The sequence below is a fragment of the Saimiri boliviensis genome, chromosome 1, assembly GCF_048565385.1.
Source record: "Saimiri boliviensis isolate mSaiBol1 chromosome 1, mSaiBol1.pri, whole genome shotgun sequence".
Lineage (NCBI taxonomy): Eukaryota > Metazoa > Chordata > Mammalia > Primates > Cebidae > Saimiri > Saimiri boliviensis.
This window is the reverse complement of record NC_133449.1, coordinates 256,644,993-256,658,283: the sequence shown is the minus strand read 5'-3', so window position 1 is coordinate 256,658,283 and position 13,291 is coordinate 256,644,993. Positions and strand designations below refer to the sequence as shown.

Sequence of the window (13,291 nt, the reverse complement as noted above, 5' to 3'; positions counted from 1 at the left end):
AGGGGGTGGAAATCAATGTTTGGTGATTCAGGTGTTTCGTAGACCACGCCACAGGCAATGAGCAGAACTCTTCGTGTACAAACTGTTCGGCTACAGTACTGATTGCTCTCGGGCGATTTGGGGTTGATACAGTCAAGCCGGTGCAAAACTGGAATACTGGATATGAAGTGAAATGTATAAAAGACGTAACATGTCACAAAATAGTTTGAGCACAAGTGATGATTTTCCTGGTGAGTTAGGGCTGCACGTTTCCATGTTTTCTGAGGGTTCACATAAACATGCAGCCTGCCAATTCTCTATACAATTTTTTTTTCAGTGAGTAGTATTTTCACGTTTAGTTGTAAGAAATGTGTTGGAGACTTATATGTAGCTGGAGTGGATGACTTCTTTCTTTTGGGGGGGGAATGAGAAATGCACATTTTGTTAGTAAATTGTGGACAACTTTAAACAAGCCCAAATCCAATTTTGTTTTTAGGAAATGGAGTTAAAATGAAAGGTAGCCAGTCAAATACTATGCCTTGCTGCCCTCGCTTGTGAGGTTAGAATTTTCTTCCTTTTAGCCCTTTAGGGACACAGTAGTTTAAAAGAGCAGTAGCCACATCAGAGATGTGTCAGATTTAGCCTAGAGGGGATTCCTCAGACCAGCCCTGCTGTTAAGACTTGACGTTCAGTATTGTTTGACCACATTCCAAAATATCTCTTAGCTAATGGAAACATTTATAAACATGTAAATTGCAAAAGAAGCTATCTTGTGTTCATACGTTTTTAAAAGCTTGAAACTGATGTTAACTTTTAAAAACACCAGGATCTGTATTACATTCTACATCTCAAAACAAATTTAATTAAAGTGGGTATCATTCCAGTATATACAATGCCTAAGCCCCAGAATTGGCACATTGATTTACTAGTTGAAAATACAACAGTGAATCACCAAACTTCAGTGTATACTTTTTGGGAAAGAATGAAGTTACAGTATTTCTTAATTTACTGTAATGTCATCTTTGTAACTATGAATTAAAAATTCCATGAGAGACTTTATTAAATTAACGCCGTTCCTACACATCATATCTAAAGGATCTTTCTATAGGACTAATATCCTGTTGGATTATTTTAAATTACTACATTAGTTTAAATAATACATTTTAAAAAATAAACTTTAATAAATTTATTAAAATTGTTATTTAAAGTATTATATTATTTAAAATGTACAAAGTGGTCCACTAAAAACAGAGTTCACTGTTTTCACTATTGCTGTTTTTCTGGTGAGACGTGGATAGGAAGGCCCTGGGTGGGCTTTTTAACTAACTAGCTTTCTGATTTTCAATAAGATACCTCAGTTCTTTTGGCCTCACTTAACTTATCTGTACAATCAAGGGGTAAATCATACGCTTAATTTCTAAGATCTGTTAGATACTGCAGTTAAGATTCTTTATCAGTAAATTATTGAACTCTAGTGTTAACATAGCTAGAGGTGGAAAAGGGAGCAAAGCCCTGTGTTGGGATGAATAATTAACTAATCGAGATAACATCAGTTTTCACCGTAGGAACAAGTACCATGGTTGCTCTTAAAGTAAGAGATGTTTTCTATTTTATGTAATTCTGTTAAGGGATAGTGTTTTCTTTTGTCACTGATGTAAAGGTACCTGGATGTTTCTCAGCCATTTGGCTAAGAAATCAAGTGCAAGGGTACCTGGGCCTTTTGTATCTAATCTAATGTAGATCAGCTTGTTAAAAGAGAAAAGACAACTGGTTAAACTGCTGATGTGTTGCCTTGTCGTCTCAAAAGCTTGTTCTATCATACATACAGTATGTTAAAAGTTGTTATAGTGTAGTAACTATAGATAATCCCTTTATGATTTGTACCTAGTGGCGGAGAAGATCATTTATTTTCTGAAAATAATGTGTTTGTTTTCATTACCGACATTAGAAACCGATATTTATTAATCTATTTCTCATTCTGACATTTCAGTCAGACTCTTAAAATAATCTTGCTGTATTTTGATTTAATGTGCTTATCAACTTATAATATTAAATTAATAGTGTCATTTTAGGTGAACTAGACTTCATCATTGAAGAAGGTAGGAGCCTTATGGAGAGACAGTATATAATTACCTCTAATTGTATTTAATTATCATCTTATCTAACCATTAAGAACATATTTCAAGAATAATTTTTAATTCAAGTTGTAGATAAAACTTAATGTGTCATTTTCTCTTTGACACTTCCAAGAATGAGTTATACAGTTTTTTAAAGACAAAGATTGATCTTACATGTTACTATTCAAAAAAAAAAAAAAAAAAAAGAAAAAAGGAATAATATGAGAATTGGGTTCTACATGTATACTTTTTAATTTTTCTGTGGATAAGAAAAAATGCCAAGAGGTGATTGTGTCCATGCTGGCAAGTGGCCTAAATTGTCCTTTTATTTGGTGGTCCTCAGAATGGCAGCTAACATCTTGCTGTTCTGCCTTGTGGACTTGAAGTGGGAAGGTTCATGGAATTATATCCTTGCTTTTTGCATGTGCAAACTGAGACTCAGACAGTTTAAGACACATTGTTACTTTCACCAGTTAAATGATAGAGCTGCCATGTAAACCTGTTCTGTCACACTCCTGAGACCTCCTCCTTCTCCATTAGTGTTCTCAAGCTTTTTGAGCATGCACACCCTTTACCATCAAAAAATTATGTAGAGACATACTTGAGAGTTACAGTTTAAAGAAAAATAAGTTGTAATAATTCGGTTATTAATAGCATTTACATATGCTTGAAAACTTGTGCTATATATATGGTAAGATTAATTTATTCTAACAATGGTCTTGATAATCCCCCTGATTCCCAGACTCGGAATAGCTCCACAGCTATCAGTGGTTCTGCCACAGGTTCAGAGACTTCCCAGTACTGCCTTCTTATTTGAGAGGTCTGCCAAGACCTGTAAAGCAGAGGCTTCAATTGAACACAATTTGGAAGTTTATGCAAAAGTAATTTCTTCCCTATACTTTGTCATGCTTATCTCCTGTCTCTTTGTGTTTTACTGATTAGCAATAAACTCCTTAAACCCCAAAGGTTTGGGCTTCTGTTTCTTTCACTTACAATCAGACATGGAGTTAGTTGTAGAAGAAACAGAAGGGGTAACGTACATGGTGACAGCTACTGAGGGGATGGATAGGAATCCAGATTCAGTCCCTGGGGCCAGTGTTTACCAAAGCCAAGGAGAGAGCAAGGGGAGCCCAATGGGCCTGGCCACGGACTGCTCTGGGATTCCGAGTGGGAACTTTCAGCCAGGAATGTATTGTGGAAATACTACTGTGAGATTTTAAAAGTACACAAATAAGAATTGTTAGTTGTGAAAAAAAAAAGTTAGCAAAAGAGATATGCTGAAAAGAAGTAAAAAACACATGATTTCTGTTTTCTGTTAACATACTAAAATTTATTCTTTTAGATTTTTTGTATGTCTATATACATATAAAATATATATGCACCCCCAAATTGCATTATACTCTTTTGAGACCTCACATTTTTTTCACTCAAGAATGTAACATTAATTTATTTCCTTTAGAAAAGATATGAGACTAAAGAATGTTTATTAAGTTGAGAGTTTCCCAATCAAGGAGTATGACTCTGTATAATAAGAAATCTAATGTTTATATTAGAAATTATAATAAAATTAGAAATTTAGTATTTGGCAGAATGTTGTGAGTTGCCTGCATATACATACCTTTTATTATATGACTAGACACTCTTTTATGTGATCACGGATATATTGGCATCTTTTGTTTTTTTCTGTTTTTTTTTTTTTTTTTTTTTTTTTTTTTGAGACGGAGTTTCACTCTTGTTACCCAGGCTGGAGTGCAATGGCGCGATCGCGGCCCACCGCAACCTCCGCCTCCTGGGTTCAGGCAATTCTCCTGCCTCAGCCTCCTGAGTAGCTGGGATTACAGGCACCTGCCACCATGCCCAGCTAATTTTTTGTATTTTTAGTAGAGATGAGGTTTCACCATGTTGACCAGGATGGTCTCGATCTCTTGACCTCGTGATCCACCCGCCTCGGCCTCCCAAAGTGCTGGGATTACAGGCGTGAGCCACCACACCCGGCTATATGGGCATCTTTTGAAGTGTATCCTTTTTGTTTTAGGAGCTTCTGTCTAGATAAGTAGCAAATGTGACACTGATAATAGCAATCTAATACTCCTCAAAGCACAGGCTCCCTTTTTCTCCTGAGCCTTTGTACACACTGCCTGGAACACTCAGCCACAACCTACTTTCCATACTCTCCTCTGGCTCATCCCTGCTCTAAGCCAAATTCTCTGAGAAGTCTTTCCTGTCATCTTCCCCTGTATGATTCTTCTATATGTTCCTAAAACTGTGTTGCTACAGTATATTGTAATTGCCCATTTACGTCTTTGTGAATGTGAGCCTCTTGGAGATGAGAGTTCTCTCCTATGCCTTGCAGTTTCCCCAGCCCCTAGCACACTGCCTAGTCCAGTATTCCTTCTCAGTAAGTAGGTGTTGAATGATTTACAAAATGAATGCTAAAAGATCTGGAAGGCAAGAAGGAATTTCCTAGCCTAAATAACCAGGTGTGGAGAAGATACTCAAACACTTCAGAGTCCCCAGTCTGGTGATGTCACTTGCTATGAAATTTCATATAAATCCAGTGTGACAGAAGTTGCCTAGTCAAGTTCTAAGTCCTCTTCTCTGGGTCACATATTCAAATATTTTTAGTGGACAGAGAATGCAATATTTCAGATACTAGGGAATGGTAAGGACTATGGCACACTGAAAGGTTTGGACTCCAGGAATAATTAATTAAGTTGGAAAAATCAACAGTACTCTGGTTACCAAGCAAACTTTCTAGGGGCCCTAATCCACCTGGGCCCCCAGTGTGTAATTCCAAAACTCAAGGGATGCCATCAAGGGAGACAATCTACTCGATTGCTAGACGGCCTTTGTTTTCTTTGAAATTCCTTGAAGGGAGCAGTGTATGTGTGTGCAGGGGTGGGGAGGAGGAAGATGAAGAACCAATCCCATCCCCTTAAAAAGGTTTGTCAGTTTTCATTGTGAAAGAAGTTCAGATGTGCTCACTCCAGAAATCATGGCATATACAGTTATTTTGAAGCCATTTGGTGTTCTTCAAGATGTCACAGTGAAAAGAGTGATGATTTTTTAAATAAAAAATTAACATGTTTCTCTTGGCAGTGGGGACTTTCTCACCATACTTTTATGTTACATCACTTATTATATATTTAAAATATTGATTTTTTTTAAAAAAACTGTGTTCCTTGGAGTCCTAGGAACCTGCCTTAGGAGCTGGGGTGGCTGTGGGGAGGGAGTGTGAAGGGAGCTGAATGAGGGAGTGAGAGTCTGGGTCTTCATATCCTTTGTAAAATTGCAGCTGCTTTTTTTTGTTCTGTATAACAATTTTTTTGAAAACAGTTTAATTGTTGAGTTTTAAAACTGCTGACCTAAAATAACCACCAATTTAACATAATATAACTATTGAATTTTTTGTATTAAAAAATTTATTTTGTTCATGGATTAAGGTGATCCTACTAATGATATTTATTAAGCATCATCTCTGCTGTTCTCTGCCTGCCTTGCCTTATCCCGTGTTTTCAAAAAATACAAATAAGCATTTTATCCGCTATTTTACATTTTACAGCAGGAAAAACATAGGCTTGGGTAATTTAAGTAAGTTACGGTAAGAGACGTAGGTTACATTTCAACGTTTATGTAAGGTTTAAGGGACATTGGTTGAACTGGCATGACTAGAAGAGTTGGAAATGTTTGGGAATGGAAAGGGATTGCTAATGGGATGTCTGCCAGGGGCAATACTGAAAATCTACTGGTTGGCAAGGGTAGTGCCTGAGCCCAGTGCTAAGCATAATAGTTGAAAAATTATGTACATTGGCTGTGGAATCCTTATGCAAATATTTGGCCAATCCATCTAAATGTCCCATTATTTCTCTCTGCAGCATTTTTAAAAAGACATAGCTGACATTTTATCAATCCTAAAAATATTTTGTAATTCTCTGCCCAGATTTACATTTGGGTAGATTGTGCCGTAGAAGATATATCTTGCTTTAAGATAGCTGCCACTGATGAGTTTATTTTATTCCATTTTAATCAAGTGATTGCCTTGTAATCCTTTCCTTTTTCATTCTCTAAATTTCTGAAATTCCATCTTCCGTGTTCTCTGGGAAAGACTAGTGAGACGTGTTTTTATTATTAATAAGACTTATTATTCCCATTTCACCATGACATAATTTGGGATTTCTGTTTCAAGTTATCCTACCTGAATGCCGAACAGTTCCACCTGAATATTCGTCATTTTCCCCTTTACCCAGCACATCAAAACAACCCCTCATTATCTCTTTAAAAGAAGCTTCTCTCTCCAGTGTTTTCCTAGTCAATACCACATCTTTTGAGCCAGATATGGGGATTACAGTTTCACATTTCATGTCAAGTCTTCCTCTTCTGGTTCCTGAGGCTCCACCAACCTCTACTTTGAAACACTGTTGGCCTCTTCATCCCACCCCATGTCAGCATTTAGCCCATATACTATTGGCCTTGACTTAAGATGAATCATCTTAACAACCCAGTGTTATTAAAATTCCTGATTTTTGAGTTTTTTACCCATCCAGTTTATTTACACCTGAACTCTTTAAGCATGAATTTAATCATTCGTCTGTTCAGAAGCCTTCAAATGTGACCACAGCTTTTTCCATATCAACCTAAAACTTACATTCTTGGCCTTTGAGCGCTGCCCTCCCTATCCATTGATACATGTTTCTCACGCTTCCTAACACCTACTTGCTTCTGTTTGCTTAGTGGTCACCCTGCCTCCACTCAACAGCAGTTTGTATTAATTTAGTAATAAGCTGTATAAAGTTGATTGATGGATAACATCTGTGTCACATAATGTGATTGGTATGGATTTCTTTTTTTTAAATTGCATTTTAGGTTTTGGGGTACATTTGAAGAACATGCAAGATAGTTACATAGGTACACACATGGCAGTGTGATGTGCTGCCTTCCTCCCCTTCACCTACATCTGGCATTCCTCCCCATGCTACCTCTCCCCAACTCCCCACTCCCTGCTGTCCCTCCCCTATTCCCCCCAACAGACTCCAGTGCGTGATGCTCCCCTCCCTGTGTCCATGTGTTCTCACTGTTCAACACTCACCTGTGAGTGAGAACATGCGGTGTTTGATTTTCTGCTCTTGTGTCAGTTTGCTGAGAATGATGTTTTACAGGTTCATCCATGTCCCTACAAAGGACATGAACTCATCGTTTTTGATGGCTGTGTAATATTCCATGGTGCATATGTGCCACATTTTCCCTATCCAGTCTATCATCGATGGACATTTGGGTTGGTTCCAGGTCTTTGCTATTGTAAACAGTGCTGCAGTGAACATTCGTGTGCATGTGTCCTTATAGTAGAACGATATATAATCCTTTGGACATATACCCAGTAATGGGATTGTTGGGTCAAATGGAATTTCTATTTCTAGGTCCTTAAGGAATCGCCACACTGTATTCTACAATGGTTGAACTAATTTACACTCCCACCAACAGTGTAAAAGTGTTCCTCTTTCTCTACATCCTCTCCAGCGTCTGTTGTCTCTGGATTTTTTAATGATCGCCATTCAAACTGGCGTGAGATGGTATCTCAATGTAGTTTTGATTTGCATTTCTCTAATGACCAGTGATGATGAGCGTTTTTGGATTTCAAGATCATGGTTTTTATCATGAAGAGCAGTTCATTGCATTTTTTCCTTGCCCCCAAATGGCATCTCTGTTTAGAATATTAGAATATATATATTAGAATATATATATATATATTAGAATATATAAGGTTTTATGCATAGGAGGATAGAGTGGCAATGTGAGTAAAACGAAGTGAGAATGAGAGGAGAGGATAGTGAAATTTGAGGATAGGATGAGAATGTAAATAGATTTATCTCCATCCATTGTTTATTAACAATCACAATAGAAGTTTTAAATGTTATTTATTCGCATATCGGTAAATTTGATATTTGAGTTTGTGGCTGACACCCTCGGTATTAAATGGAAGGCGACAAATCATTCAATATTAATTTTATAAGGGAGACATCTGTTAAAACCTTTGTGCAATCAGGTCAATTTTCTGTGTACAAAAATTCGCAGAGAGGTTGCTGCCAGTTGACTTCTAGGGTGGTGTCTTTCTGAACATTTTGAAATGTAGATTGAAAAGGTGGATTTGTCAGCTAACTCAGAAGTGCTGTAGTTACTGTGTTTTCGTCAGTTTCTTGTTTATTTTTGAGACAGAGTTTTCGCTTTTGTTACCCAGGTTGGAGTACAGTGATGTGATCTTGGCTCACTGCAACCTCTGCCTCCCAGGTTCAAGCGATTCTCCTGCCTTCGCCTCCGGAGTGGCTGGGATTACAGGCATACACCACCACAGCTGGCTAATTTTTTTTTGTATTTTTAATAGATACGGGAATTCACCATACTGGCCAGGCTGGCCTCGAACTCAGGTGACCTCAGGTGGTCCTCCTGCCTCAGCCTCCCAAAGTGCTGGGATTACAGGAGTGAGCCACAGTGCCCGGCCTGTTTTATCGTTTAAAATACAAGTATAGGTTGTTATTATCCAAGAATTGTTAATAGAATATGTCATGTGTTTGAAGTGTAGAAGTGAGGCAGAGTCTGATTAATATAAGTAGTTTACATTTGTTAGTCTTTCACATCTGTGAAGAAATAAAGTACAGACAAAAGTGGAAAACAAACCAGAAAAAAAATTGTTAAGCACAGAGCTGCTTAAAAGAGTGATAAGTCACGTTAAAAAAAGGCACAGAAATAAGTCAATATTTTCTTTAAAGGCTAGAACTCCAACTGCTAGCCGACTGCCTAGAGTATAATAAATATTTTCTAGTTTCCTAAATGACAGAATAATATTCCTACATTATGTGATGGCATTTCCCAAACAGTTTAATTAGATGTTAGGTTTGTAGCCAAATACGTCTGGAAAATACTTAAACCGTTCTAATGGTTGGCTTTTTAGAATGTTATATATTAGTGTGTTTTATGCCTATCCAGGAGGTGAATGAAGTATTCCGAGTTTTTCAGACTTACTTGATTATAGATCTGGAACATCTCAAGACAGTTGTTTTGTGGAAAACACTTTGGGAAACTCTGAGTCTTCCTTAAAAATAGTTTTGGGTAAACAACACTAATAGAAATGGAAATTACTGATTCACATTGAGCCATAAAGAATTTATTTTCAGCAATTTTTATAGAAGTTGCTTTATGACAAAGAAAACTTCAGTTAACAGGCATTTGGCATTTCGTGCCCCTAACTTTTCTACATGAGGATTTATTTCTCTGGTTCTCTTACTGTCTCACTCAGTTATACTGAATCCATTTATGATAAGGGCTCTCAACCATTCTTACTCATCAAAGCCCTGAAGTTAGCAGAGCCCTCTTTGGTACCTGATTAGAAGTCCGTCTTCCGTCTCATAGGGAAGTGTTAGAGATGGATAATGATTCTGTGTAGCAGAAGTACTCATTATATCCTCTGAAATTCAGTCATTTTGACTGCAGTAGAGCTTCTCAGTGAGCAGTCTGTGATGGAGTGTACTTTTGGAGAAGCTCATGGTGGGGGAAATCTGAAATTTTCTAAATATTTCATTTCTTTGATAAATTACATTTAAAAAATCAATGAGAGTATCTATTTGGTGAAATCATCTTCCTCCATGTGACCAAATGAGAAGTTTAGGGAAAGATTTAAAATCCTTTCTCAGAATTTTAACGCATTAGTCGGGAAGCAAATCCCTTTTTAAAAACAGTGTTCTTAAGGGTTAGGGAGCCACATACCACTTTGGGTAACACGTGACTGGAGAGATTGAAGAGTGAAGTCCCTGCTTAAAAGTGCACACCTGGGGACATGGCAATACGTACATTTAAAATGATTCTTGTTAAGGGTAGGTGTAATTTCTATATCAATATTCTGTAGCTTTTGTGATTCAGAGAAACTAGTGGAGCCTCACAGGTACTAGAATCTAGTAAATTCTAGATTGCTTGTGTGGAAGTCAGTGTACCATGTCTTCACTGAGTGAATTCTTGATTGTTGGTATCACCCTCGTTTGTCTATATGTATTTCTGTCACTGATCTCCTTAAGAAGAGACTCATAGATATTGACTGGGAGACCTAAGCTGAATGCTAAAATCTGCTTCACGGATATAAGCTGATGCAGTCGTCATTTCTCATTAAAATGCACCACAGCTAGATATGCAGCAAAAAAAAAAAAAAAAAAAAGTTAGTCCCTCCAGCTGAAAAGCAGTCATTACTTTATTATCATCACAGAATTTGAAATGATTTCTGTAGTGAACAGTCAGATTTTATTTTTAGTTTACTAAGAAAAAGTTTGAATTATTCGCTGTGAGCCAAATTCTTTCTTGATTCTTCTTTTTGGAGCAGTCCATCTTTATGGGAAAACCAGCCTAGAATGGTGCTTTCAGTTTCAGTTAGGTGATTTCAGTGAGAATTGTATTTGGCTCAGAAATGATGATACCGGGGCCAAGAAAAAAATTTTAAACTTAATTTTTTATAATCATATTACTAGTTTGATTTCATATGAACTTCCTATATTGACTTTGTGTCATTAATTTAAAATTTCCAGTATCCTCAATATTTGATATCTTTGATATACAGGATATCTTTGATAGCCTTTCTGGCTGTAAGTTATTGGCAAATAAAAATTTAGTATGAAAGTAGTTTTCATAAGAGGTTTTTTAAAACAGGAGAATGTGGACATTGCCAGCCTCTGGGTTGCATTTTGGGATATGGTACATTTCTTCCTTTTAAATCTGAAGGCAAAGACTTTTCAACATCTAAAGATTCTGATTTATAGAAATTTAAAAGAAAGCCTTTATATTACACAGACAAATTTGAATCAGGAAAATATAAAATTAGGTAATTGTTTTTACTCAGTAATAAGTGCCTTGGCACAGAACTAAAATTGATAACTTATGGTTTTAGCATGTAGATAAGTATATGGGAGTTAATCACACTTTTGTATGAATAGAAATATCAAATGTATTCACATATAGATTATAAAACTCTACTAAGCAAAAAGTGAATATTTAGTATTACAAAAATTATTAAGAACCATTACAAAAATTCTCTGCCTACTAATTTTCTAATCACCATAGAAATACAATACTTAATAATGCTGATGCAGTACTTACATAAAACGAATTAAGAATTCACGTTATATTTCTGCGTCTGACTATTGAGCTTAACCATAAAACATGTTTGAAATGTGTTTGTGTCTCTCTGTCACACACACAGTACATGTACTTACCTGAAACACACACTACAATTCCAACACATCTTAAGCTTTTCTCTTTAAACATACCAAGATAACATTCTAAAATGAAGAATAATATCTATGACTCTCTCCATATTGTCTCTCTATGTATATATACTAGCTATAGACATATCTACATATTTGATCTAGATAGCTACATAGATATGGATAGATAAATATAGATAGATAGATATATGACAGAGAAGGGGAGATTAGAGATCTGTGTTTGGCATAAATCACACTCGTTAACAAACTATCCGATAAAACTGGTATTGTGTGGCCCAAGACCTCAGACATGGAAAACTACTCTTACCAGATAGATTTTTCTAAGAGCTGATAGCTCATTCTCTAGGAGCTGGCCAAGGACCAGTCCTAAAGGCAGACCTTTCTTGGAAATGTACAGAGTCTCAGCAAACAAGGCCTGCTGAGTTAACCCTTTCCTATACATATGGAGACTATGTTCAGCACAGGGCCTGATAGAGAAGGCAGTGTTTCTTGCTGTTATTCACAACATTAGCCCAATGCTAATTGGGAACAACATGAACAAGGAGACTAAGGGGGAAAAACGCCCTTTTGTAGGGTGACCACCCTAACTGATTTGAAAGTCTAAAATTATTTTCAGTTTAAAATGATATTTATTTGTAAAATGTACTATCATTTAATAACAATTTCTAATAAACTACGCCAGTGTTCTGCCTATGGAGTAGCCACCCCTTTATTCCTTTACTTTCTTAACAAAGTTACTTTCACTTAAAAAAAAAACCACACTACAAAATACACATAAGTTCAAAATCAGCAATAGTGTACATTGATCCATATAAATGCATGCAGTTTTTTTTCTTTACAAAGTCCCAAGTTTAAACTTTGGTGTTTTTTAGAGTCCAGTGATTCTGCAGACTCCATGCTTTTGGCTGTTATCGGACGTGAGCATTAATTGCTTTTCCTTTCTCACGTTTCTGGGTTCCTGATCTTTACCTGTATCTTTAAAATAGATTATTTTCTTTAGATTTAAAAAGTTGGGCTTTTGTCTTCATTTCTCATTTGTTTAATCTTGTATTTCTTTTTCCCTTTCTTTAGTTGAATTGTGTTATTGAAAATTAAATAATTTCTCTGTGAAGTCGAAAAACCTGTTTCACGGTGGGCTCAAGAGCCCTTTCGGCAGGTCTCTCACTTGGGCCACCCTCCCGTATCTTTAAAAAGCCTGTGGGTATTCTGACACATCTGGCAATTTCTACTGGCTTTTCTTGTATTGTCTGACCCCTTTTTATTTCAGTGGTGCAGCCTGGTTATACCCAACAGGCAAGTGGTGATTCCAGTGCAGGTGACACAGAGGTGACACTAGAATGAAGTGAAAGATTCTGTTGAGGGCTAAGTTCATGTTTTTGCTGACAGTGGCGGATAAATGCCATGAATTCATCCTACATAGTGGTTAGGAAGTTTCTTTCGATATATGCTTTAGAGAAAACATAAAACTTATAATCAAGAAAATGCCATAATGGAATAAATGCTTACTTTAGTTACTGATATGAGTTAGGCAAAGAAGATACAAATATTTCCTATTTCCTGCTTCTAAATTATGGTCAAATTTCCCCCAGCAAATCTTTCATTGTCTCCATGTAAAAGATGTAGAGAAGCTGTTAGAAAAAGGTGGCTGGAACAACTTTATACATACTGACAGCCTGAATGAACTGCCTGAGCATTTCTATGTTTGAGGAAAGTGTCTGTCTGATAATTTTAATTAAGTTTAAACAGTGTCATAAAGGCAAAGCTGTTCAGATTCTGTAGGAAGAGGATATTAGGCAGGTGTCCCCAAACTTTTTATATAGGGGGCCAGTTCACTGTCCCTCAGACCGTTGGAGGGCCGCCACATACTGTGCTCCTCTCACTGACCACCAATGAAAGAGGTTCCCCTTCCTGAAGTGCGGCGGGGGGCCGCATGCGGCC

The 13,291-nt window shown here is 36.8% G+C and overlaps 1 protein-coding gene across 2 annotated transcripts in view; it reads left to right on the top strand.

Annotated features, from left to right (window-relative positions):
- The window catches only part of PARP8 (poly(ADP-ribose) polymerase family member 8), a 182,479-nt gene that overhangs the window by 2,457 nt on the left and 166,731 nt on the right, over positions 1–13,291 (top strand). The gene's annotated exons all lie outside the window — the stretch shown is intronic.